Source organism: Marmota flaviventris, chromosome 19, assembly GCF_047511675.1.
Source record: "Marmota flaviventris isolate mMarFla1 chromosome 19, mMarFla1.hap1, whole genome shotgun sequence".
In the NCBI taxonomy this organism is placed as follows: Eukaryota; Metazoa; Chordata; class Mammalia; order Rodentia; family Sciuridae; genus Marmota; species Marmota flaviventris.
Window position 1 is genome coordinate 18,827,796 of NC_092516.1, and position 23,299 is coordinate 18,851,094.

A 23,299-nucleotide genomic window follows, 5' to 3' on the forward strand; every position below is an offset into this window, starting at 1 on the left:
TAGTTATACATGACAATAGAATATACTTTGACATATCATGCTTACAAGGACTATAACTTCCCATTCTTGTGGATGTACACTGGTTGTGTATTCATATATGAACATAGGAAAGTTATATCTAATTCATTCTGTTGTCTTTCCCATTCCCATCCCCTCTTTCTTCCCCGCCCCACTCCAATACAGTGAACCTCCACTCCTCCCCCTTCCCACCACCTATTGTGAGCCAGCATCCACATATCAGAGAGAAAATTTGGCCTTTGATTATTTTGGGATTGGCTTATTTCACTTAGCATGATAGCCTCCAGTTTCATCAATTTACTGGAAAATACCATAATTTCATTCTTCTTTAAGACTGAATAATATTCCATTGTGTTTATATACCACTTTTTAAAATCCATTCATCTGCTGAAAGGCACCTAGGTTGATTCCATAAGCTTAGCAACTGTGGTATTTCACTATCTTGTTAGACTAAGAAACAAAACAGGTCATATTATTATCTGAGTAGCCGCAAAAACAAAAAGTCACAGAATTTAACATTTGTTCATGATGAAAACCCATAGGAATTTAGAAAGTAAAGGGAATTTCTTCAATCTTATAAAGAATATTTAAGCAAAAACATCCCACAGATAAAAACATAGTTACTTTTGAATCATTTGTCATTTCCCCTTAAGACCAACAAAAAAACAAGGTTATTCATTCTCAAACCTCACATTCAACATTATAATAGAGGTTTTATTCCATTGCAATAAGACAAGAAAAATAAATAAAGCCGTATATTGAAAAATAAAAAGATAAAATTGACTATATTCCAAAATGATATAATTGTCTACATAGAAAACCCTAAAGAATCTGCATAAAATTTATAGGTACTAATAAGTGAGTTTAGCAAGATTTCAGATCACCAGGTCCATGGGAATATGTAGTATATTAGACATACTACGGATGAACAATTGGAAAATTAAATTCAATAAATGGTTTAATTTACAATAGCTCCAAAGCCATAAAAAGGTAGAAATACAACAAAATATGTGCAAAATTTGTTTGCTTAAAACTGCAAAAAAAATTATGAAAGAAATAAAAAAAAAATCTAAATAAGTGGAGAAAGATCCCATCGTGTTCATAACCTGGAAGGTATGAGACAGTTCAGAGTTATAGTTTCCAAAACTGAGACTTTATACAATTCACATCATTTTGCAGATGTGTGTGTGTGTATAGATAGATAGATAGATAGATAGATCAACAAATTAATTCTAAAATGTGAATGATTAGGTAAGGAAATAAGAAGACTCCAAACATTTTCAAACACAGTGAAAAAAGTTGAAGGAACTACACTATCTGGAATGACCCAACCATCAAGACACTGTGGGACTGATAAAACCAGTGGACATAAAAAAATCAATGGGAAAGAGAGAGACCAATAATAGACCCACGCATTTATGATCAATTGATTTTCACAAGTGATACATAAGCCACTCAGGATCATAAATAATCAATGGGATCAAAGGGAGTTCAGAAATAGACCCGTGCATTTATGACCCATTGATTTTCAAAAACAATGCATAAGCATTTCAATGAAAGGGTGATTGGCTTTCCAGTAAAAGTTTCTAGAACAACTGAAAAATAAAAACTGAATTTTGATCCACATCCACACAAAAAAGCATGTATGAAATGGATTACAGACCTAAATCCAAAATCCAAAATTATGATAGGTTTAGAAAATGACATAAGTGAAAATTTTTGTGTTCTTGCTTTAGAGAAATATTGTTGGAAAATGGCATCAAAAACACACAAAAAATTCATGAAAATTGGCAAACTGAACTTCAGCACAATTTAAAGCTTTGCCCCTGTGACATTATTATGCAAATAAGAAATCTATAGACTGGTTGAAAATATTTGTAAAACATATATCCATCAAAGAGCTTGTGTCTTCAAAATACAAAGAGTGTTCACAAGTTCACTAGAAGAGGACAGTATGCTCCAGTTGAACAATAGGCACCAGGCGCGGTTGCTGGTGCCTGTAATCCTAGCGGCTCCAGAGGCTGAGATGGGGGATTACAAGTTCAAAGCCAGCCTCAGAAACTTAGCGAGGCCCTAAGCAACTCAGGGAGACTCTGTCTCTGAATAAAATTCAAAATAGGGCTGGGGATGTGGCTCAGTGGTCGAGTGCCCCTGAGTTTAATCCCCAGTACCAAAATAAAATAAAATATAATAATAACAAAAATAATAATAGTAATAATGGCAGTTTCTTAAAAATCTTAGTTTTACCTATGTCAGTCTTAGGAATTTACCTAGGAAAAATGGGAGCATATAGCCACACAGCTACTTCTAAATGAAGGTTTATTTTAGCAACATCATTTGTAATAGTCAAAGACTGAAAATAACTCAAATATTGATCAACAGGTGAATAAACAAACAAACTGTATTTTGTTTATATGCGTTTAAAGTAGATTACTCAGCAAAAGAAAATATCGATATATATTTATAAACATGGATGAATCTCAAATCTCAGAATCATGAAGGCTGAGTTAAAGAAGTCAGACCAAAAGAACACATCCTCTACGATTGCATTTGCAAAAATTCTACAGAATTCAAATGGATGTGAAAGTACCACCTGCCTATCAATGGCTTCCTGAGGGCAGGAGGGAGAAGTGGCCGTTGAAGGACAGGTGCAATTACAGCCTCATGCTTGGCAATCGCTTCCAGAAAGGGTTTGACAGCTTCTTATAACATGAAATACACTTCCTAGATGACCTTGTCACTGTACCTTCACGACAGAAAGTTCTGGGTTCACCAAACACTGGTGGTTTATTCCAACCTTCCTTATAGTAACCCCCAAACGGGACACAGCCAGATGCCCCTCAATAGACAAGTACATTTTTAAAAAGTGGTGATCTTCCCGCAAGTGACACTTTTTAGCAAACTACAAGAACAAGTTAGCGGTGCATCCAGTAATAGGGACGGAAATGCGACAGGATTAGCTTGAGCAAAAGAAGTCAGATACTGATCCTGAGAAAGAAAAGGGATCTGTGGTGACAGGAGCCAGCTCAGCGATCGCCTGGGCTGTGGAGTCTGGGAAACCCGTGGAGGTGATGGAAACCTTCTGTCCTTGCTTGGACGATGGTTTTACAAACATCTACTCGTGGCCCAAACTCAGAGAACCGTGGGCTTAAAATGGGCACCTTCTTATTGTCTTGTCAATTTTGCTTCCACGCTGTGGATTCAAAAGTGGAGATGAGAAGCGGGAGTTTGGAAAGAGAATAAAGGGAACAGCTCCTCGAGGGCTCTGGATTTCTGTTTCCCCAGTCACTTTATTAGACACGGCAGGTGGCTCTTACCAAATTGAGTTTATTTTTAGGCAGTGCTCATTGGCACACCCCTGGGGGTTATTTTCTTGCACAGAGAATTTCCTTGTACATTTGGTTTCACCGCAAGGAAAACGAAATAGTTGGAAAAGAGCTTGCTTTGCCTACATGAACACGCAAGTGCTTTGTCCTTCCTGGGTTATATTTGGAAACAAAAAAACCTTAATATCATTTTCTCTAATTGTGACAATTAGTCCTTTGCAGCGAGTGGGTCTCTGTAGTGAGGGTTCTAACAAGAGGAGTCTCTGGCTGGAAGCTGAGCAGGTTGCGTGCTTCACTGTCCCTGAACATCTCTGTGGCCCTCCATCTCCTTATCTGGGGGAAAAGCACGTCGGGGTCTCTGTCGGGCTCTTCAGTTATTGAAGGACTCTAGGGTATTCTGTGAATATAGTTTTGATGTAAAGCAGGAGAAAATAGTATCTCTTACTTTTTATCAAGCATTTAATTTTAGCAAAATAAGGAATGCCTTTTGGCTAGCATTGCTTGGGTTGGGGGCAAAGAGAGAGCACCGTCTTTCAAGGAAGCCCCCTGAAGTCACCTGAAATTGTAATGACGAATGGGTAGAACAGAGCGCAGAGTCAGAAAACTTAGTTCATACTCCCAACCACTAAAAAAAAGTATATATTAAACTATTTCAAAAATATACATATAATATTTAACGTTGGATGCATTACTGAATTACTTAACCTTCTGAACTTATGATCTGCTAGCTCTGCAGCTTTAATGGGTATATGGAAGTTGCATAAGAATACACTGAAGTAACGTTTGTGAGAATATATAATACCATGCTTGATAGTTTGTTAGGTTTAATTGAGCCTAAATAAACAAAAACAAGAATTTGACAAATACTCCCTACAGTGTGATCACACCAGCACATGGACAACAGTTCACATAGTCAAGGAAGGCAGAGTGATCTAACAGAGTTCCAGGAATAACAACGGTGAGAAGAATCATCATTATTGACTATTATTAACTGTATGAATTGCTCTTCCTGTATGCATGTACAGGAATTAGATAATGCGATCTTCTCAGTAACTATATGGTAGGTTCTATAATATAACCTTAGTTGATAGATGAAAGTATAAGCTCAGAGAGGTTAAGTGTCTCAGCTAAAGTCACACAGCTAGCAATGCTGAGCTGGAACTTGGTTTGTGCCAAGCATCAGATCAATGTGCGGACCTGAGATGTTTGTCATCACAGGACGCATGCGCACCTCCAACCTAACTGGGTGAGTCGCAGCCGGTAGGTGGCAGAGCAAGTGGCTTCTCCCGCTGCAAACTGTCTGTGGTGTGGAGGCTCCGCCGCTCCCAAGGGCTCCTTTACTGAGCCCTGGCTAAACATAAAGAAGATTTTGCAAAGCAGAAAATTCCCCTGACCTCATTTAGAGATCCCACAAATTCAGAGGAGCTTCCACCTAGTGGGGAGAAAAGGTGGCTTGGGAGGGACAACGGGAAGACATGTCTGTGGTCCCCCAAAGGGGAACCTGCATCGGAGGCGGAGGTGGAGATGGTTCCGCAGCCCACCGCGGGCCTGCATCCCTGTAGGTGCGTCCACTTGAGTGTTTTCCTTGGATCCTCAAAACAACCGCTCTCCACTGTGTGCCCAAGGGCAGCCCTGGCCCAGGTGTGCTGTGGCTGACCAGGTGACCTGAAGGGCGGGAGGCTCCTCTCAGCCACCTGAGGGTCTTCCTCGTGCTGAGGGTGCAGCTTGTGCCTCGGGGAGCTCCGCTCCACAGCCCCGGAGGGACCCAGCCGGGTGGACGCTCACGAGGTGGCCTCCACGCTGCCCTGGAGGTGTGCGGGCTTCTGAGTGTTGCGCAAGGCGGGGACACGTGACCGCCACCTGCAGCTCGTTGGCCAGAGGGGGCTGCCTCTGTTGCCTATGACGGGAAGCCTGGGAAGCGGGTGGTGGGTGGGAGGAACTGCTATTTGGTGGTCAGTGTTTCTGACAAGTGGAAATGGTGCTCCCCATTTTGCAGGAGAGGAAACTGCATCAATGAGGTTATTTGACTTGTTCAAAGTCATGCGGTGTATAAGCCGCAAAATGGGATCTAAAATATGTGTTCTGAAATTTGGTTTCTGGATTATCACACTATTATATTCAGATGCCCAGTTATCTCTCTCTCTCTCTCTCTCTCTCTCTCTCTCTCTCTCTCTCTCTCTCACACACACACACACACACACACACACACACGAAAAAAAACCACTACTAGCCACATCCATGTTTATGGCAGCTCAATTCCCAATAGGTAAGCTGTGCATCAAACCTAGATGCCCTTCAACAGATGGACGGATAAAGAAAATGCACCATATATACACAATGGAATATTACTCGGCCATAAAGAAGAAGGGAATTATGGCATTTGCCCGTAAATGGACGGAACTGTAGAATACCATGCGAAGTGAAGTAAGCCAGTCCCAAAATACCAAAGGGTGGATGTTCTCTCTGATATTTGGATGCTAACACATGACAAGGAGGTTTATTGAGTTGAATGGGGGGAGTGAGGGGAAGAGAAAGGGGTGGGAGTGGAAGAGACAGTGGAATGGACCAGACTTAACTTTCCTGTGTTCATACGAATACAGAGAACAGTACCATTTCATCTCCACCTCACGTACCACCGCAAGAACGGGAAGTTATCCTCCAGGTGTGAGTGACATGTCAAAGTGCACTCCCCTGTCATGTGTAACTAAAAAGAGCCAATCAAAAATTTTTAAAAAAAGAAGAAATAAGAAAGCACCACCAGTTCAAATAAAAATAAACCCACAGGAATTATCCTAAACACGACCCGGTAGTGGATCTGTGAAGCCCAACCTGTAAGTTAACTGTGCTGAAGATGTCGGGGCACCAAAGAAAGAAGGAAAGGAGATCAAGACAATGATGCCCAAATGAAATTCAAAAATACCATGAAAGAAATAGGAATCCTACAAAGGAAAGCAAAATGAAATGGTGACGTGGGAAAACATAGTAACGGAAGTGAGCAATTCACTAGAGGAACATCAAGAGAGATTTGGACGTGTAGAAGGAAAACACCTACAGACGTGAAGAGAGACTAACGGGAATTCCCACACCTGAGGAACAGAAAGGAATAAAAAAAGATTGAAAGTCGGAAGTGAAGAGAGCCCAAGAGACTTGGAGGCACAATCCAGCGAGCCAACCTATGCCCCGGAGAAGTCCCAGGGTGGGAAGAGAGAAGGGAAGGAGAGTATTGAAAGAAAAAATGGCTGAAAGTGTGTGGAATTTGAAGAAATACATGAAGACAGCCAATAAATTCAATAAATTCAATGAATTCAAGGTTAAATTCGAAAAGACCCACGTCAAGACACACTGTGATCACTCTCTCAAAGGACGAGGACAAAACCTTACAAGCGACCCATCATGGGCTGGTGGTCCTCATGAGATCAGCAGCAGATTTCCCAATTTCCCTTTGCTGAAGGAAATTAAAGACGTGAATCAACAGAAACACATCCCATGCTCATCAGGTGGGAGATTTAATATGTTAAGATGCCAATACTAAGCTGGGCGCGGTGGCACACGCCTGTCATCCCAGTGGCTCTGGAGGCTGAGGCAGGAGGATCTCGAGTTCAAAGCCAACCTCAGAAAAAGCGAGGCCCTAAGCAGCTCAGTGAGACCCTGTCTCTAAATAAAATACAAAATAGGGCTGGAGGTGTGGCTCAGTGATTGAGTACCCCTCGGTTCAATCGCCAGTACCCCAGCCACCCCCCAAAAAAGAATTATCAGAACAAGGAATACAGAAAGGACCCGTATGTATTTATCATTTGGTTTCCGTCTCATTTCTCTAACACTGAAGTTCATTGCAGACAGGGCTTTTAGTCTGGTTTCTTCAGTGCTGTATTGCCACAGCCCACGATGACGTCTGGCACGCAGAAGACCACCAACAAATATTTTTTGAATCAATAGAAGAATGGGTGAGCTTTAGCGTCTTTGCCTACAAAAGGTGGCAGAATGCTCTTTCCCTCTCCGCTGAGTCCCCATGTCAGAGCAGCTGGCACCCCACAGGCACTCAGAAAGCAGGAGCATAAGGTGACTATGGAGTCAGCTGGGGAGAGACCAGCAGGCAGGGCCAGTGGGCGCCAGGCAGCCAGAGTCCCCTGCAAATGGAGCCTTGCACCTGGGAAGCCCCAGTGTCTCCCTGGGAATCTCAATTCATTTTCATAAGAAAACAGACTTTGTTTCAATGCTGAGCAGAGCAGGCTGCCAACAAGTCAAGGGAGGGGAGGTGGGGGAATGAAATGCACCTGAGCTATTTTTGCATCCAGGCAAAGTACACAGCTTTAGAAAAAATAAAAAATAAAAATAAAACCAGAAAAACAAAAGCAACCAGTTTAACAAATTAGATCTAACTCCTGTCAGAGGAAACGTTTCTGAGCCAATACGAAGCCGCAATCCCCATGCTGCGAGAGTCTCCAAATGCGAAACTCTTGGAGCTTGAAAAGGTCTCTCTCGCCAGTGAGAATGCTTCCAATAACACTGAGAAACAAGATTCATTAAAAGCTATCTTTAGCATTATCAGCGATTTTGTTAGTACCCCGTGTCCTTCCTAAAGTGCATGCTGGCCCTGACGCTGGATTGCAGAAGAGGAGGCCAAGGAGAAAGGGCGAGAATCAGCCACCCGGGGCCTCCTAGGGAACTGCCTTCCTGGGCGAGGGGCAGAAAGAAACCCAAAGAGAAAGATGTGGCCATTTAAAAACTAAGTTCAAACTAGGACCCGCGGGATCTTTCAAAAACAATAACAACAGGCCACCACCGGAGTGTGTTTCCCAAGGGAAAAAAAAAAAAGTGTTTGTGTCTTCCAGAGGTCAGAGAAGTGACCCTTTCAAAGTTTTTATTGCGTCTGAGAGAAGAACAAAAAACAGAGGTGAAAGGGTCCTTAGGGACAGCGGGAAGGCCAGAGGGACAGTCCTTCATGTGCATTTAGCTATTGATTAGTATTTTGTTCCCTAAGTGAATAAACAGAAGGAGACAAAATGAAGCAATGAACTGCCAAAATACAGACGCCCCTGTGTGTTGGCTGTTGTCAAGGCCTAAGGGGGACAAATGGCTTAGGCTTCCCCTACACAGCGGGAGGGGTCCCAGATAGCTGGACCCATATGTGGCACTTAGTTACCAAAAGGAGAGAGGGTTTGGTAACCCCGATGGCAGCCGCAGGTGCAGTCTTCAAGTTTCAGAGATGGGTCTGAGATGTGTGTGGCAATTAATCTGCCGCAGGGTTCCCAGGGAATCAAACCAATAGGCAGAGCCACCAGCATCTCTATCTGTAAGAGAAACCGCAGGGCCCAAGCCCTCCCGTTCCTTGAGCGATTGTGAACCAGTTATGGGGTGGGTGTTAATTAATTGTGAAGCTCTCGCCAAGTACCCGGAGCGTGCTAAGCATTTTATATGCATGAATTTAATCCTCCTAACCATCCCCGGAGACGAGTCTTACAGCCCTCGTGATTAAAAGGAAAGACACGTGGAGAGACTGAGCCAAACCCAGCCGGGACCTTCTACTAGCTGGATGGACGCTTGTGATCTGTAAGTGCTCTGCCCCTCAGTTTCCTCATCCTGGAGGGGAGCGTGATAATAGCACCTAGGCGAGACACTTCTGTGACCATCAACACCTGCAATATTTAGAAGATGTCCCACACAGAGCAAATGCTAAAAGGGTGTTACATGGTATCATCCCTGTTTTGCAGACAGGGAAACCGCGTCTGAGTCACCATCAGAGCAGCTGGCACCCAACAGGCACTCAGAAAACAGGAGCATAAAGTGACCATGGAGTCAGCTGGGGAGAGACCAGCAGGCAGGGCCAGGGGGCACCAGGCAGCCAGAGTCCCCTGCAAATGGAGCCCTGCACTTGGGAAGCCCCAGTGTCTCCCCTCAATTCATTTTAATAAGAAAACAGACTTTGTTTAAGTAAATTGTTTAAGGTCACACAATTGTGTGGGCTGGAATTAGAACAAAGGTTGCTTTCTCTCCCACATCCCATCCTCCTGTAGAACACTAGTCAGATGGGTATGTCTAGGAACCCCAAATCCCCAAACCATTTCCAAACAGTGCATCTGTGCTCTGGCCCTCCATCAGCATCCTGAGCTGACGCCTACTCTGAGGGGCAGGTGGCGCTGCGGTCTCCCGTCTGTCTCCCAGGTGGGGTCCTTTGCAGGACAGAAGCACTAGAGCCAGCAGGACACGGAGAAGATACTTCAGGATGTGGATGGAGACGGTCAAGTTCTACAGCAAGGAGTCTATTCCCAAGCACATCCTTTGCCCATGATGAAGTGCGTATAACCATGCTAACTCAACTCTGCCGTTCTGGGAGGTCAGAGACTGGTACAAAGACAGAGAAATAGACTAAAGGGGAAGCGTTTCTAATGATTCCAATCTGGCATTTTGCTCAGTGGACACATAGGACACTTTGGGGCATGAGAGAGGACCCACCGGTCATTGGCTCTCAGTTAAGCTTAGCTGTCACATGCTTCACAGACTGTAAGTAGACACCTTGCTACCCAGAGTGATGCCTAAACAGAATTAAGAGCTAAAGAGGGGCGACAGAATCCTGACCGGAAGAGTTAGCTCCAGTCCGTGCAGAGAGCAGCCTCGCTGTTGGGGTGCGGGTGTCTCTGTGGAAAGGTTTGGAGAGACCAGTCTGTTCCACCTTCCTAAAGAACTTGCTGAGAAGGAGGCTCATTCCAGAGAATGCAAATTTAGCACACACCCCTGCAGACCTTATCTGCAAAATAAGGTGGGATAATTTGGGTTAGTCAGATTTGCAGGAGAAGGGAAGGGAAGGGGGAGACTTAGAATCAGTACACTCCAGTCCCCATCCTACCACATCCTAGCTGAAGGGTCCTAGGTAGAACCTTTACCCAATATGACTCTCGATTTTCCGTCCTTTCTGTGCAGTGAACACTCTGACGTTTCTGTCCCAGTGTCATAGTACAGGGCTGAGCATCTGGCCCAGAGTTCCCGTTAATTCTACCAGGAGGCCACCCAGGTCAACATACAAACTGAGAACTAGTGGAGATTTATCAACCTCTTTATAAGCAGAACTTTATCAAGAAACCCATGCAGAATATGCAGGATACCTTAATAAATGTTGTAGCATGCTTTAAAAATAGTTTAAAAAAAGTTATAAGTAGAAGAAAAAAACTTGGTAAAAAAGCTTGCAACTCTTGAATGCCCACCTAGGACCATCACAGCAAGTCTCATCCCCCAAGCCCGAGCAAAGCCATTCCTACCTTAAAGGTAAAGGCATGCCAATAAATAAACAAACAAATAACTATTGCTAAGGAAAAGCACTGGTGGATATCTTTATATAGAATAGATGATATTTAGAGAAACAAAAACAGGGTCTCTCTGAATAAATATAGTTTAAAAATTCTAGTCGTAGGCATTAAAAGTAAATATTTCTTTAAATGTGAAAGAAGAAAAAAGAAACCCTCAAACAGATAAGGACATTAAAAGACGTGGAGTAACCAGAGCTTAGGAGATTAGTGGAGTTCAGAGCCAGGCCACGCTTACTAGAGGAAGGGTTCACCCTGCACCCCAGTGTGACCACCCAACAGCACCTGCTTACTAGTACCTGAGTCTAGGAGGACCTACTATGTTCCAGACACAGGCTGGACAGAGACGTTTTCCTGCCGATGGGGACCACGTCCTTCTACAATTTTCCTATCTCGTTCCTCATATCACATGAGCCTTTTGCAAAAGACCCCTCACATCCTTTTTGGACGGAGGTGCAGTGGGGATACTGCCAATCACTACCAAGACACCTTGGCACACGTTTGCTCCTGGGTATCACACCTGGCTGCGGGGGTGGGGGGGTCCAGTCACCATAATTTATAGTCATCATAAATCGAAAATATGGAAGTGGAAGATACGTTGCATATACCTAAGCTCCAGAAGACCAGAGCTTAGCCATGCACGACTGAATAAGGTAGAGTGTCCCTGTTGATCCTTGAGGTGGCACAAGTATGGGAGCCATGCTTTGCTGTCCCCGGAGGGCATCACGTAAGAGTATCATACCAAATATAGAGCCCATGAAAAGATCCAAATAGCAAAATTCAAACTACGGTTTCTAATGAATAGGAAAGCCTATTTAAAGCATGTTTGCTTTTGCAAAGTCAAAAAAATCATAAACTGAACCACTATTACTGGTCACTCATTGGTCCACTCTAGAAGTCAAGGGCCATCTGCTTTTATGCATGTGGGCCTATGAATGTAGGCACCCCCTGGTGCCCAGTAGGGGTCTGTTATGACAACTGCACTTCACCCCTGACTTCAGTCCACTGGGGCCCCTTGGTAGCTTCTGCCTCATATAGTAGAGGAAAGAATGTCGCTGGCCCCGGGGCCCGAATCCTGTCTTCTGAATCGGTAAACAGCATTTCCAATAGGAAAGGGGGTTCCTCTCCTTCTCGTGGCCTTCTCTGCCAGAAAAAGCCCTTCGGCTCTGGACGCCTTCTTCACAGTTGGTAGAAATTGCAGGTCTCTGGATTCAGATGGGAGGCAATTAGATGCTGTCAGTTAGCAACACGACGCCCACCTGAGCCCCCAGGATTGGGCAGGTTTACAAGACAGCAGGTGAGCCCCGGGCTGGCCAGGACCCTCACTGATACGGGGCTTCTCCACAGCTGCACAGTCTGCCTCCCGGGTGCAAGCCAGGGAAGGTTCCTGAGGTCAGAGTTGCCACTGCTCCGACTTGTGCATCTGTCTCCTTGGCTCCTACGCCCTCATCTCCCTCCTGTTCCCTTTTCCTGTCCTCTGTCCACGTCCCTCCTCTGTAAGTGCAGAGACTGAGGGCCGGGACCTTGGAGGTGCATAGCACCATCTCTCTTCAAGAAAGAATTCTTAGCCAGGAGGAAGGCACCAAACTGAGACACCTCCGATTTCAGGTGAAGGACCCAAGGGGAGTCGATCTCCACAGATTTATTATGAGCACCTACTGTGTTCCAGCCACGATTATGGCCCCCAGAGGTGTCCCCTGCTGCATGGTGAAGATGGTACCTAGCCTAATGCTAGACAGGGGAAGGAAAGACAGGCAAGAAAATCACTAGATCTTATGATTCCAGGGAGTAGGAATCACCGCAAAGTGCCCAGTACTGAGATCCAGATGGGGCGCGTGTGCATGTGTGTGTGTGTGTGTGTGTGTGCGCAAGGCATGCATTACTGTAGCTGGGGTGGTCAGAAAAGGTCTCCTGAGACTTTTGAGCTAAAACCTGAAAGATGAGAAGGAGACAGAACATAATAAAGATCTGGGGATGAGCACTCCCCACAGAGGGGAAAGGAAGCTCACAGGGTTTCAAAACAAAGTCTGTTTTCTTATGAAAATGAATTGAGATTCCCAGGAGACACTGGGGCTTCCCAGGTGCAAGGCTCCATTTGCAGGGGACTCTGGCTGCCTGGCGCCCCCTGGCCCTGCCTGCTGGTCTCTCCCCAGCTGACTCCATAGTCACCTTATGCTCCTGCTTTCTGAGTGCCTGTGGGGTGCCAGCTGCTCTGACATGGGGACTCAGCGGAGAGGGAAAGAGCATTCTGCCACCTTTTGTAGGCAAAAAAAAAGCTAAAGCTCACCCAATCTTCTATTGATTCAAAAAATATTTGTTGATGGCCTTCTGGAAGCCCTCACGTCATTCTGGGCCGTGGCAATACAACACTGAAGAAATCAGACTAAAAGCCCTGCCTGCAATGAACGTAAGTGTTAGAGAAATGAGACGGAAACCAAATGATAAATACACATGTTCTTTCTTTTTTCTTTTCTTTTCTTTCTCTTTTTTCTTTTTTTTTTTTTCCCCTGTACTGAGGATTGAATCCAGGGGCACTTTGCCACTGATCCATGTCCCCAACCCTTTTTATTTATTTATTTTTTTTTTTTATTTTGAGACAGGGTCTTGCTAAATTGTTGAGGCTGACCTCGACCTTGTGATCCTCCTGCCTCAGCCTCCCCAGATGCCAGGATTACAGGCTTTGCGCCACTATGCCCAGCTACATCATCTATGTCTTATAGTAACAATTGCTATGGAAAAATAGAAAGCAGAGAAGACTTGGGGGTTGCAATTTTTGGGAGGGGGCTTCACTAAAATGATAACATTTGAATGAAGACTTGGGGAAGTGAGAGTTGATGATCTGGGTGTCCGGGGGTGGGGAAGAGGCATTTTAGGCAGAGGAGACTACTTGCAAAGGCCCTGGGGCTGGCATGCTCAAGTAGAAGAGGAGCAACAGTGCTCAGAGTGGGTGGGGTGAAGACGTGCCTTGCAAAACAGAAGACCTGGGGCCCTGACCGGAGGCTGCTGTAACCTTGGACTTCTATGCTGGGAATGTGGGAGACACTGAAGGGCTTTAACAGAAGACATGACCTGATCTGCAGTCTGCAACCAAGATGAAGTTCTCATCATTCTTAACGCTGCTATGAGAAACAATTATTTTTCAGTACTGGAGACTGAACCCAGGTGTTGCTGTACCACTGAGCTACATCCCTAGCCCTGTTTGTTGGACAGTTTTATTTTTTGAGACAGAGGCTTGCTAAGTTGTCCAGGCTGTTCTTGAACTTAAGATGCTCCTCCAGAATTAGGATTAACAGGTGTACCCCACCATGCCCTGCTCATATGATTCTGGGTTTTTTTCTTGGGGCGGGGGCGGCTACTAGCAATTGAACTCAGGGGCACTTGACCACTGAGCCACATCCCAGCCCTATTTTGTACATTATTTAGAGACAGGGTCTCACTGAGTTGCTTAGTGCCTCACCCTTGCGGAGGCTGGCTTTGAACTCGCGATCCTCCTGCCTCAGCCTCCCTAGCTGCTAGGATTACAGGCATGTGCCACTGGGCCTGGCTTTCACATTTGAGTAGAAGTCTGTGCCTGTCTGTCCCATGAGAAGGTGGCCCCTCGAGGGTAAAGGTTGGAACTGCATCTTCTGAGTACAGTCCCTGATTCTTCTAAGGCATAAACCCTCAGCACAGGCTTATGAAATGGTCCAGTTTCTATCCTGAGGGAAGGAAAAAAGAATGACTTTATTAAATCCCCACCTAAAAATAGATTCCTTTAAAAAAAAATGAAGAGGGCAAAACAAGAAATATAACACCATAAAATAGATGCCTATCTTCTTTCAACTGATTTCCTTCTAGTATTTTTTTCCTCCTGCTGGTGAAACTCAGACAAATCTAATCCCAGTGTAATCATTCTGAATTTGTCATTTTGAATTTAATATTAGAACATAACCATTTCCAAACGTTTCCGTGACATTTTGTAGTGAGCTTTTAAATAGCTGATCGATATGGTTTTATAAAGATGTACCATAATTCACTTCACCAGTGCAGTTTGGGGCCATTTCAGAAGCCTTCTGGATGCTTATTTTCTTTCTTTCTGCTAATATATATATATAATGTAGCAATGAACATCTTTGTGCAACGTTACTGTTGGAGTTCTTTGTCTCATTTTCCTAAGCTTCATTCCCAGAAGAGAGATCTTAGACTAGAGGCTATCAACACCTTTGAAGTCGGTCTTTGGAATTTTCCTTTCACATTCCAGTAATTTTTGCCATGCATATCACCTGTATGCATCCAAGGAGCATCTTTCCAGTTCAGGTAGGTGAAATTGCAAGGATTCCTGCCCTCTTCAAGACCTGTGCTGGGAGGGAAGCCCACACCATTGAGATCATCATCGCAAAACTCAGTTCTTTTCCAAACATCCCTTCTGTGCCAATTTCTCATTTAATCAGCCTCGCCAGCACGCTTTCTTGTTTATATGTTGAAGAAGGGAGGAAATACAGGAACAGATCAGTAACTTGTCCCCCATCCCAGTGGCCCAGAAGTAGATGAGGAAGTCCACCCTGGCTTGACCGGTCTTTCCTCTCTCCCACCCTATAGTCCCGGAAGAAGGGACGACCCCACTTCTCAATCCTGCCTTCATGTGGGAGAGGCTGGATCCGTGTGAATATAATCACCAGGAGTTACAATAGAGCTATGGCAAAGGATCAGAGGCAGCCACCTAAGAAGGAATAATTAAATCTGTCACAGTAGAGCAGAAAAGATTTCAAAAATGAGGTGACAGCAGAGAATAAGAATTTTCCAAATGGAGACAATGTGAGAAGTCATTTCAGAAAAGAGAACATTGTGTTTTTTTGAAAAAAAAAAATTCAAAGTTATGGAACAGTATGGCTCACGTGGAAATATCCAGCAATGCGGTGCAGAGGCCACAGACTGCGGATGAAGCAGCAAGCCAAGCTTTCCTATGCCACCGTGGGTCTCAGGCTTGACATTGTAAGTCCCCTCTTCCCAATTCTAGCTGCACCCTCCAGGACCATCCAAGCAGGTTTAGTTTTCTGTTGCGCGTTTTGCTTTTAAATATGAATTCTAGTCCAATTGGATTAGAATTTTTGCAGACGGGACCCAGGGTGATTCTCCTGTGCTGCCAAGATTGAAAACTGCTGTTCTAAGACAAATTCACTTATTGTCAAATGTGAAATAAAGTGCACACACTTAAAAAAAAAATACAAGAGTTGGTAGGAAGTATCCAAATCAGCTTGGTGTTTGCAATGACCCCTACTGACTCCCCCCCCTCCCCCCCCGCCGGGGGATGAAGTGAGGAGATGGAGAGGTAGGCCCCATCCTACAGGCATGGATGGGGTCAGAACCACACAGTGGGTCACACAAATGGGATCTCATAGTAGAGTCAACTGGCTGCATGGATAGAGGTCAGCTTTCTTGGTCTGACTCTGACTTCAGAGACAACAAGTGGTTCTTGGGGTTTGCTGCTTGTTGGAACTATCCAGAGATCTCCCATGCCTAAGTATTACCTTCACACAGTAAAGTCAAAGTCTACAATGGGGCGGGGCATGGGAGAGCATTGATTTTTTTTTTTTTTTAATCCTCCAGGGTGATCTCAATGTGTAACCAAGTTTGAGAATCAGCGTTTTGGAACTTTGTGGACCAGTAGCATGAGGATATCTTAAGAGTTTGTTGGAAATGGACAATTTCAGGCCCTACCCCAGACCAACTGGGTCAGAATCTACACTGTAACAAGATTGGCATGTACATTAACAATTGGGAGTCGCTGTTCTAGCAACATTTTACAAATCAATAATGAGTACAGAACCTTTTTTCAGAATTGTTCTGTCTTAAGGATGAAATAGAATGTTAAGCAGGTACAGTGACGCACAACTGTGATCCCAGTAGCTCCGGAGGCTGAGGGAGGAGGATTGCCAGGTCAAAGCCAGCCTCTGCAAAAGCAAGGCGCTAAGCAACTGAATGAGACCCTGTCTCTAAGTAAAATACAAAATAGGGCTGAGGATGTGGCTCAGAGATTGAGTGCCCCTGAGTTCAATCCCCAGTACACCTACCCACAGACACACACAAATAAAATAAAGTAAAATGTTAAAATGCCCTTTGATTTGCAACTGTGTGGTTTAGCCGGTCTCTGCAGGCCTGTGTTTTTGGATTCTTTGTGTGCATGTTGGGTATGAAGACTGTGTCTCCTTGCCTTACGAATCGCAGTACGCTGTGGTATGGGATATTCCGTATGTATGTTGAGATGATTGTCTGAGAATGGCCTGCCCTGTGCTTGGCGTATTTCGGGAATTCTAATTGGGCACCTGGACTCCCAGGTGGGCGCGTGATTGGCATTTTGCATGGGCGGATTCCAGGGAGGGTCTGGGATACAATTTATGGGAGAACTGAGGTCCTGGACCATGGATAAGAAATGTTGTAGCACCTACAGGAGATGTGGTCATCAAAGGTGTTCCCACGCCTCTCCAAATGCCCCCTAGGAGTGCGAGCATTGCTACATTGGAAGCAGACGATTGAATTTTTGTATCCAAATCTTCCGCAAGTGACTTTGTAGCTGACTCCATCTCCATGCAAAATGGGTGTCGGGACACAGTTCGTGCCTAAGGGACAGTCCTCTGTGTATGGAGGCGGGGGAGTGAGCATACTTCCACGTGTGAGTGCACCCCCATAATGATGCATGCCGGTGCCTCCGTGACCATGAGTTTGGCCCAGATTGTGATCCACAAATAGCGTCCTGGAGTCCCCAGAAGCAGCAGCACACAGGTGCACAGAGTCAGAGTCACACAATGGGGTCACACAAGCCAGATCTCACACTTCTTACACTACAGCCCAGTGGCCACCCTACAGCCCAGTGGCCACCAGGAGCCGTACTCAAGTGGCTGATCACCTGCCTGATGACTTGTGCGCATGCGCGCACACATACACCATTCTTAGCATTGGTTTTAATGCCACCGTCACAGCTGAAGGCAGGCACCACCGGCATGCGGATCGGAGCGTTCACAACGTGTCCACACACACAACCCCCAGGCACACTCTTTGGAGCTGAGCCCCCCAAGGAACTTGAACTACAAACAGATTCTGCATAACACCCCTCATAGGGAAGCTCCAGTCCTGCTGTGGGCTGTGGGTGACCTTGAACTCATTGCTTCTCATCCTCTGTTTAGAAAAACAGAAGGACTTACCCTAGGCCATGGGGCAAAGGCAGACTCCCCCACAGCAGGTTCCGGGTCTGCTTGCTCCTTGGATTCAGAGAAAACCCCTCAATCCAGGCTCCAGGCAGGAGCACCTGCCAAATAAAGAGCTCCCTCATCTCTCCCTGGCCACCCCTGCTTCCTCTATGCACCCCAATTACTTTGGTCTCGCTTTGGGTCACTTGTAGAACCTGAAGGCGTATCTGGGGGAAGCCAGAGGAGTCTTGCTCCGGCTGAGGGGTCTCTCCTGAACTGTTTGCTGAGGTCCACCTGAAGGTGGGAACGGAGGAGTGGATTCCTTGATTTTTCTTTCCCAAGGGGCTAATGTGTTCAATTATCACTGCATTTTTTATTATTCGCAGCTAGAAGAAAAGATGCTCCAAAGGAGAAATGATCTCCGTATTTTTTTTTATATTGAGTTTCAAAATAACATGTCCCTTGTTAGATAGAAACTCAAATAAATTTCATTCACACACAAACCCAGACAACCAAAGCACATAGAGATGTTCTCAGAAACACCAACTCCATCAATCCTGGGAGCGTATATATGGAGACCCCAGAGCCCGTTTGCAAATAGGGGCTCAGATTCCTGGAAACTTCACCCCCATGCCTATAGAACACACACCGACAGACAGACCCAGGCACCCTGGCCCTGGACATGCCAGTTTCCCTGGGAAACTCAGGCTTTAGTTTGTGAAACAGGAAGTCAGAAAATCTACAAAGCAGCCTCCAATTCATTGGTGAAAGCCGACAGCAGACATCTCAAATTGCCCTTCAAAATGACTGATAATTTGAAAGCAGCAGAGAATTAAATTTCCATCACTATGGCTCGGGGCTTCATTTTGTGTTGCTCTAACAAAATACCCGTAACGTGTATATGCAGAGGTTTCTTGGTTCACCATACTTCTGGCTGGTAAGCCCAAACAGCATGATCCTGCTTTCCTGGTGGGGGCCCCTTGGCCACATCACAACATGGCGGAGAAGAAGAAAAGGGTCCTGCCAAGTACCGGAGGATCATATGTGCTGGCAAAGAAACAGGCCGTCAGGAAGGAGCCAGGGTCTTTCTTTATATAACACCAAACTTTAAGGAGAGCTAATTTATTCCTCCCAGACCTGACCCACCCCTGGGAGACAGCTTTATTCCATTCACCAGGGCGCAGCCCGCAAGGCCTAATCACCCGCCAGGCCCCATCTCTCCAAGCTTCCATCACCTCCGTGACCTGACCCTGGGGACCAACTTCCAAGGCATGAAGTGCAGCCAAAGCAGGAGATCTTCGAGGAAGGGAGGCAGGAGGGTTAGAAAGTCCCCTCTTGCCTTCCAACACCTCTGTGTGAGCCTATCGGATGATGTTTTCTACCAAAGTCTATGTATTCCGACTAATTAATTTGAGAACGTGTTCAAATGAACCTCAAAGAAATGGAGAGAAGCGAGTTTAAGAGGAAAAACAGTGAAACCAATTTTGGTGTCTGGAGTTCAAGTTCTGGTCAGTCATCATCCTGGTGGCAGTGAGCAGGAGGCCTTGGAGCACAAGGGGTCAGACGGAGGGAGAGGAATTTAGTGCCCTGGGGGAAGATGTGTGTATATATACAGAGAGAGAGAGAGAGAGGAAGAGAGTGTGGGGGAGAGGTTACAGATGACAATGTGGGAGGACCTGCTTCTAGTCATTTCCAAATACAATCGAGTTCTGGATTTGCCAGTTAGGTAAGACAATAAATCCCTTGGGGTTTGGGGTATCTGTTGTTGTTAGGAGCTACTTTGGACTGGATTTTCTGCTTCGTCCAGATAAACCGGTCCCCTAAGCACTGTCAAGGCCCAAGTTTTCAATTCTGCAGATATTTCAAAAAGAAATTGATACAGGTGCCTTGAAATAGGTTGGCGATCGATCATAATATGGAGTTTGTAAATCCTTTATATATACATTTCCATAGTACCTATGAAATATATATGTGTGAGTATACATCAAGTGCTCTTATTAGTCACCGGTTACTTTTCTCAAAAGAACAGAACTCTAAAAACATAATATTTATTTCCCAAAGTTTCCATACCTGGTACCTGTGTTGTTCCATTTGAGTTTTTATAGGAGTCCCACATCGGGAATGATGGGACTTCATGGGTTAACCTTTGCCACATTCTTTGCACAGATAATCTTTTGCACAAGTTATGGCTTTCACCGAGGGCGTCTTTTCTGCATTATCTCTTGGATGGCCTCCTTTACATCTTTCCAGGGCTGACTCAAAGGTCACCCCTTTGGCCTTCTCAGAATCTCCCAGTCGGCCACACCCTCTGTCCACCAGCCCCCCGTGCAAAACAACATAGAAGCACGGATCGCACTAGCATAGAGCAGAGAGAGAGATACAGATCCAACTAATTGGATGGATTGCTCTTCTGATGTCTAGATCCCTGACATGAGATAAGGGCCCGTGTTATCTGCTTTTCTAATCCCTTGAACTAGTGCAGTGTCTGTGGTCCATTAGCAAATAGCGATTCCTCCTCCTCCTCCTCTTCTCCCTCCTCTTGCTCCTCCTTCTCCTCCTCCTCCGTGATTTTTCCTGAGGCCCGGAGTGTAGCTTAAGGCCACTGGAGAAGGGGTGGCTGGAGCACAAGTTGACACTCCCTGTAGGTCACAGAGGATACTGAACCAGGCGGACAGGATGCTGATCTACCTCCAGACGCGCGCCAGCTGTTACGTGACTCAGAAATCAAGGGCCCTGGGATCGGCGATGCACAATGAGCTTCTACAGGAAATTCTAACTTGAACTTCCTCGCAGTCCTGGTTGACAAACATGGAACCCAGCCCTGGTCCTGGAGGGACCTGAAACCTGAGTCGTCTAGTTCCTACGTCACTGTTTAAAGTAGCAGCGGTGGGGAATATTTCTCCAATATTTCCAGGTATTTCATCTTTGATACAATATGTGCCCTTCTTTTGTTATGCGTTTAGGATGAGTCCTCCATTTAGGACTGGGAACCAAACTCCTCTTGAGCCTAGTCTGTGCTCATTCCCCCTTTAGGCTCCCTGGCTTGGTCAGTCCCCAACTCGGCCCACCATATGCGCATCCCACATTCTCAGGGCAGGAAGGAGAACAGAGAAGCTACTGTCCTTAGGGGCGCCTCTTCCACATCTCTTCCCAAGGCAGAGTTGGGAACTGAACTAAAAGGCTAGTGTGGATCCTTAGGCCTCGGTGGCTCCTAAGGCTTGTGTACAACTTGAGTTGAAAGGGATCCTCACCAGTGAGTGAATAAATGGAGCAAACCAATTACTACAGAGGAAAACAGCCCCCGTGGGAGACAGAGCTGCTTCTGTCCCAGCGGGTCCTTTGTGACTTTGGTTGCTATTATGATTCCCATGGTCCCCAGAAGTGCAAACTACGAGCTAAACAGAAGCAACTTCTTTTCTTTGCAAAGTGTCCTGCTTCCGACATTTTGTGAGAGTCACAGAAACAGGCTGTTACACGTAGCTCATACCTTTTACTTTGTGTGTAATTTATGTCTCCAATGAAGAACACAGTATATATATAGAAATAAAATGCAGACCCCCGTGCATTAGGGAAATTGAGCGCGCTTCTGCTCTTTAAAACCAAAAGAACCTGAGCCGCCATTGCCATGGGTATGGATCTTGGTCAGATGTCACCCTTGTCCTGAGCAGATTACAGTGATAGGGGCATGTGAGGCAGCTGGTGAGACAGTCAGCCTGGACTCTGTGCGCTGGCATGGAGGGCTCTGGAGAAGATGATGTGTTTGCAAAGGCCAATTCGGGATTTTCTTCCAAGTTAATGACACATGGGGTCCACGGGGTTCCCAGGTCTGCATCACTCTGCTGAAGTAGGCTATGGGACCCAGTAGCAGAAAAGTGGAGATAGATAAGCACGGGGTAGGAAATCCCAGACAATCTTCCCATTGCATTTTTTTCCAATCCTGAACAGGCTAGCAAGTGGGAAAGGGTTGAGGACAAACGGGGATCAAGATGGTAAAATTCATCATGGAGGAAGTTGGCACCAGGGCGGAAAAGCAGTCTGAGTCCAATGTCTTCAGGAAGGTGGAAAATGCACGGAGCAACATGACTGCTCAGTGTTTAGGGGGCAGCAGGGTTGCCTTGGACAACCCAGGAACATAGAGCAAAGCTGACCACAAAGAAGATTTCAGGCAACAGCTGCAAACAGGATTCCTGAGCCCCGCAATTCTGGAGTCCAGCTGGGCACACACAACTCTAAGACCCACTCACTCAGAGACTAAGGAAGGGTGAACCTCGGTGGAGAGGAAGGGAGGGAATGGTACTCCCTCTGGCTAAGTAGGCAGGTTTTGAAAATATAAAAATAAGAGAAAACAAAAACTCTCTATGTCTCGGCATGCCTGGACCTTTCTAGAAAATTCTAAAGAAATCTACAAGAGTCTCCGCTTTTTTGCAAATAGTTACCTTTGAGAGCAAGAGCACAGTCCACAGAAGTGCCCATCTGTCAGCCGGTCCTGTCCTGATGCCATCTGGAAAACCGTATTTCTGGGCCCGGGATGCAATTGGATGGATTAGTTTAGCTCGGTAAACCGTGGTTCATGAGATTGTGCATTTGAATTTTATAATATGGAAAATTAATTTCTTAAGTTATTAGGACAGAAAATTCAATAGGATTAATTCCGCTGCTTCAAAGATAATCAGAGGTCACCATGGCAACGCACATCAATGGAACCAAACACAGGGAAGGAAACATCTCCCCAGGTTGGGGCTGTTTCGTCCAGGGCCTCCCTCTTCTCCGGCCCGAGCCTCGTTGTTGGGGGTGTCTGAAACCCCCAGGTCTCTGGTCTCATGAGCCTGGGTCCGTGGTTGTTTCCAAGAGCCACCACGGGAGGGAAGGTAGCATCTGGCTGGGGCGCAGAATGGCCTCTGGGTTAGATCTGCATCCCCCCAGGAATTAAAGGATAAAGTTTGGCAAAAATACTAGCTCTTGCTCAGAAATCCAAGAGATGGCTGCGGGAGTCGAAAAACCAGGCATGACAGGGACTCAGGACATTTACTGGGGACCAAATGCAACTCCTCGGAAATTAGAGGGGGAAAAAAATCGGCTCAGAACAGACTGAGAAGGGATTTTTCAAGGTTGAATGGCTCTGGCTGACAGAAATGAGAAGACCCAGGGACACGGATCCCTTTTCCCCTTTGATTTTTGCCTGGATGAGGCTGAGACAAGAGAGGCTTTCTCTGGCTCCCGAATCCCATTTCCATGAAAATCCTCCCTCTCCAGAGCAGCCAGCTCAGGTCTGAGTGCTGTTCTCACCTCGAGAAATTTATACCTGAGCCTTAATTTAATCACCAGGAAAACAGATGTGTGTATGTGTGTGTGTGTGTGTGTGTGTGTGTGTGTGTAGTAGGGTTGTATCGGATTCATGAATGACGATGCCTAACCCAATGCCAGGCATGTAAACAGAAGGGCACGGGCACAAATTTGCCACACTATTGATGTACAGAACAGGGACAATCTAGAA